General features: G+C 38.7%; 1 non-coding gene across 1 annotated transcript; it reads left to right on the top strand.

Moving 5' to 3' along the window:
• Positions 1-5,242: 5,242 nt before the first annotated feature.
• On the top strand, positions 5,243-5,350 carry LOC119263646. The gene has a single exon (XR_005130428.1). It is a non-coding gene; the product is annotated as a U6 spliceosomal RNA (small nuclear RNA).
• Positions 5,351-5,615: the final 265 nt, after the last annotated feature.

Genomic DNA, 5,615 nt, shown 5'->3' with positions numbered 1-5,615 from the left:
CAGCCGCACTATAATTAGCCACCAGGGACCCGTGTTGTTATAAATAAAGTGACTTGTTTGGTAAAAAATTAAGTAGAACGATAACAATGTGAAGGGGATAAATCAACAAAAAAAAGAGCATTTGTGCTGAAAAAGCGCTCAAGCGGTTGCTGTAAATCCTCGCCTTGCCTTCTAAGGTCACATTAAAAGGCCCCATGTGGTACACTGCTATGTTCTTGTATTTTATTTTTTGTCTGAGGTCCATTTATGACATTTGACTAGTATCTGTACTGCAAAAACATTAATAACTCATTATACATTTATACATTAGCATTTTCCAACCTCTCTTCATCCCTTAGAACTGAGTCATGCCTTTAAGACTGATCTGTGCAAAATCTGCTCTGTTCTGATTCTTTGCCATTCAAAAAGCAATCCAGGCTGAAACACTCCTTATAATTTCAGTGTGAATGAGCTGGGGTTAAACTGCTGCAGGCTGCAAAGGAGGATAATGTTGCTCTAGAATGGAGCGTTCACATCAAACCACTCTGAATGACTTTGTTTACATCTTAACAAATGAAGCAAGTAGAAATAAAAAATAATTGGTGGAAATTCCCTCAGAGAGGCATGTTGTAGGGCTAAAACTGCATGGAGGTGTTCCTAATAAGACTGAACTAGATGGACCAGCCTTTCTTCAGTAAAGATTACAGGTCTAAAGGGTGTAAACATGGCTGGATGAAGGGCTCTTAATACCGTGAGTGCAGGCTTTCAGAGAAACTCCATGAAGAACAAGTTTGCCTCCTCTCATCCTGCATCTGCACTCACCCCGACAGCACAGCGTCAGTGTAGAGCCTTCTCTCTCTCTCTCTCTCTCTCTCTCTCTCTCTCTCTCTCTCTTACAGTCCAAACTTCAACCAGTTGTTAAAGAATAGGACTCTTGTGGCTGCATTTGGCTTTGAAAAATAAACAAAAAAAAAACTTTTCTTTGAAAGGCAAGAAGGGGAGACACTATAGCTTCAGAGCCTCCCCCTGCCTTTTTTTGCTTTTCAATTTGAAATCAAAACAGCTTTTTGTCTTGTTTTTATTTGCCCCAAAGCATTGTGCAGTTACTTTGGTATCAGATTGCTGAGGTGTAAACTTGCACTTGTTTTTGTAAAGTGTTGAGCATCTTTTATAGAAGAAAGGCGCTCCATGGATGCGCTCAAAGAGCGCAGGCTTAATCTGAACTTGACTGCAGTTCATGCACTCTCACTGAAGTGCTTTTTTTTCATCTCGTCTCTTGCAACATAAATATTTGCGGAGCTGTGATCTCTATAAACTGTGTGTCATCGCCGAGGCGTGCTCTCCACTCACAAAGATCATGTTTTCCACACTTAATCACCTGCCCTCCTTAGATCAAAGCACACACACTGATACCGGAGTTAAACATCAGAGCAGGGATTTTTAATGTCACATTTCGGCAGAAACTGCATAGGCACTGGAGAATTACAAAGGCACGTTTGCAGAGAAAATCGTAGCAGTAAATACTGTATGGTTCTCCAGTAGGTGTTTTTCGGCATGCATTACTTTGAACTTGAACTACACCCACTTATTCCATTGTAGAATTGCTCCTCGTTGTAAAATGATATTGCTGAGATCACTCCAATAATCTCTCAGTATAAGGGAATTACAAACACTGCAGGTTGGGTTTGGATCAGAACCTATTTATATCACATCATACAGCACTGTATAAATTAGAGAATACCCTTCATTTGTTTAATGAACAGCCATTAAGTTGTTCATTTTTCAGCATCAGGGAAAAAAGGCTGAAAATTTTCACTATTCAGTGTCCAACATTTACCTTATTACAGACTCTATTGTTTTTGCAGACTTTGTTTTCATTTTTTTAAGAAATCTGTAGGTATTTTTTTTCAGTCTTAGAAGTTGGTTGTATTTTCTGCTTCTGATGATCCAAGTAATCCTAAACTCCAAGACAAAAGTACTGTTTATCTGATAGTAACAGTTTTGGTGGTCTACTAGGTTTGTCTGTATCTTTTAATCATTTGAACTGTTTTTTTTTTCACTTATATTCCTTTGACTTTTCCCTTCCACATGCAAACTGTATATGGACCATTCTGCTGAGTAATGCTGTCTTACGTTTTCATGTCACTACCGAAACACCAAGTTTTAGTCTGTAGGTGAAGGCTTATTTTAGCCACACCCCCACATTTCAGACCAGGATGTGAGACTGCATTCCTGTCCCTCATGGCCACATGGGGAGCAGTTAGATCCCAGTGTTTTGAGGTAAAGGTGTTGTAACATTAAGAATGGTCACTACTAAAACACACTTCTTACAGTTAAGTAAAGAGTTATTCTCAAAATGAGTTAGATTGTCACTACCAAAACATTTGGTAAAGTTTGTAAAGTTCTGTCAAAATGGAATGTTCAATCGTTTATTTTAATAAAAATATAACAAAATAAACAACAAACAATAAACAAAGTTTACAGTCACTCAACGCAAAAGGATTTTAATCAAAAAAGTCCAAAGCAAGTTTTCAACTCAGACTTTGAACTACTTCTGTATAATGATCCATATGAAATGGCCGCAGAAGTACGTCCTGAAAAATGAACAACTTGTATGTTGTCTGTTTTAGCTGTAAATTTATCAAAATGAGGAGTGGTCACTGACTTTTGCACAGTACTGTACACTTTTTACAGTACACATTTTAAATTAGGGCTTTACATATATTTTTGCACTTGCAAAACAGATTTACAAACAGGCTACATCAGCTCCATCCACTTACAGTCATTTTACTAAATGCTTTCAGAAGGACTTGACTTTGCAAGAAGATTTCATCATCTTCACAGTGTTTCCTGGTGAGGTCAGAAACTGAGGCTATTAATATTAGAGCTTCCATGATAATTCAAACCATTTATCATTTAGCATGTACTTAGTATGTGCATTTTATGGCCCATATCAATATTGGCCTCTTTTAATGCATGACATCAGCATTAAACTGTTGTTAGAGCATGATGATCAGAAACCATTAGCAAATCAGTCTATAGGGGAGAGCAAGGCACAAGCTAAAAGGGGTAAAATATAACACAGCTAAGTAGATGAACAGGTTCTAGTAGAACATGCTTTCGTCATCACCTTCCCTACAGCACTATTATCCAGGGACGCGGGAAGGTGTTTTAAGTTGGGAGTGCTCAAATTTTAAGCAATGTATATGCAATATGACCGACGATGTCTTTGATGATGACGATTTGCCTTTTTAAATATGATTATTTATTTATTTATTTTGCTAATTTACATCGAACATTATGTGCCACACAGTGCTATAATGAGGCAAGAGATGACAAAATATACATCTGATTGACATCAATTCGCTGATGCACATCATCTCTCTGCTTGTTCTGGACAAACCTTATGCAAACGAACTGAGTGCCAACCAATCAGATTGTTGACATGTGGCACAGTAATCGATTGTATCATGCCTGCAGTCACACACTGAGACACTGAAACACACTCAGACAGGGAGATATAACAGCTGATAAAACTTAATTATTACAATAGATGATTAAGTTTAAAAAGTATTGGAATGGGCCTATAACTCTGAATAGACTTTCTCTCTTTGTCCCTCATCCTCTTTATGTTGCGGCTTACAGTAATGAAAATACAGTGTTCACTTAAACAAAGCTGGCCAGCAGATTTTACTAATATAAAAATACAAACTCCACTCTAAAACATAATTTTGAAGCATGTAAACAATTTACTGTGACAGCTAGCCAAGCTAAAGTACAGCCTCCCCACAGTGGGTGTAGGTACTTTTCACATATGTTATAAAAGTATGATAAAAGTCCATATACCCCTCACATAAATTAAAAACTATTATTTTTTTTGGATTTTTAACTTTTTTTTTGGATGCACAGGTTCATAGAAAATGTACCGTAGATCTTTCAGTTTTATCATGCTGAAGTTTGGTCTTATACTTTGTGGCCAAAACTAAATTAAAATAAAAAAGTATAAGCATTTTTTCCATCCATCCATCCATCCATCCATCCATTTTCTAAGCCGCTTCTCCGTCAGGGTCGCGGGGGGGTGCTGGAGCCTATCCCAGCAGTCTTCTGGAGGAAGGCAGGATACACCCTGGACAGGTCGCCAGTCCATCGCAGGGCAAGCATATTTTATTGTAGACATTTTATATATTTTGGTTAAATGAATAAAATTTGCATTGATTTACCATACTTTTTAACAACTGTTACAAATAGTCCTTCCACATGTTCCAATTAAACCCACCTATGGTGTAAGTTATAATATGCATTCAATTACCTTTGTCTGAATAAACATTAAGTGCTGGACCAAATTTTAGATTTGCATTTGTAGCAGAGATGTGCAGGTTTCTTGTATAAAATTTGCCTTAACCTTACTTAAATATTTCTTTAACTATTTAGCAAAAAGCAAAATGTGTAGTGCAGTCCTGCACTCACCCCATACATGAAGGACGTGAAACAAAGGGAAACACACACACACACACACACACACACACACACACACACACGAGGAGATATGGTCTGAGCTCCGGACCTCCATCGCAGATGCGTTTTTCATTTTGAGCAAAGTTGAAAGGATCAGGTAATTGAAAAAGAGAAGACAATCCCGGCAGCTTGCGCTCCACAGATGCCAATGAAAAGCTTCAGAGGTATTAAAGCATTACACTTTGGGGGCCTTTCTTTATATTTCTCTCACTGGGGGGGTGGGGGGTGGAGGGTATGGAAAAAAATGGCTTTTTAATGACAACACCTGAAAAGTGTTTTTCATCCAGCCCATGCATCATTGTCAGCAGTGCAGATTAAACCTTATTGTTTCCTTTTGGAGGGTTGACAGAGAGGTGGAGAGGAGGGAGCCAAATGCAAAGTGCATCGAGATGAAATAAAACAGAGAAGAGACCACCAACAACTGCCCCCCCACCCCCCCAAAAAAGGAAAACAAACAAAAAAACAAAAAACAAACAAACAAAAAAAAAAACACCACAGCTAACCCCAAAACTGCTCATTATAACACAGGCCTACCGCATGGCCAAGATGATTAACCACTGCCACTGTATTATACTATAAAAGTGTGTCTAAGAATTATTGCTAGAAAACTAGTGTTGTAGGACCTAGGGCGGCCAATATGCGAATATCTTATCGAGCTTGTGATATATTTTGTTATCATGGATATCACCAGTACTGATCAAGACTAAGAAAACTGGTCAGCTTCACGTTTTATTAACATGTTTTATTATCGCTACCGCAGCGCATATACTAAAATTGGATCGATACAGAGAAGATTAGCATGGCCCCTGTGAAAGGATGAGACACAAATCCGTGAATATTTTCCGTCCATATTTTCGGGCAGTGGGCTGGAGGTTAGGGATCTGGCCCTGAGACCGGAAGATTGCCGGTTCGATCCCCAGGGCCGACAGTCCATGACTGAGGTGTCCTTGAGCAAGACACCTAACCCGCAATTGCTGTGTGCTCACTGCCCCCTAGTGTGTGTGTTCACTAGTGTGTATGTGGTGTTTCACTTCACGGATGGGTTAAATGCGGAGGTGGAATTTCCCCGGTTGTGGGATCAAAAAAAGTATCACAAAAAAAAGTATCACAAAACAGAATAA

The sequence above is a fragment of the Pygocentrus nattereri genome, chromosome 6 (assembly GCF_015220715.1).
Source record: "Pygocentrus nattereri isolate fPygNat1 chromosome 6, fPygNat1.pri, whole genome shotgun sequence".
NCBI lineage: Eukaryota > Metazoa > Chordata > Actinopteri > Characiformes > Serrasalmidae > Pygocentrus > Pygocentrus nattereri.
Note: the sequence above shows the minus strand (reverse complement) of the source record. Positions and strands in the feature narration are given on the sequence as shown.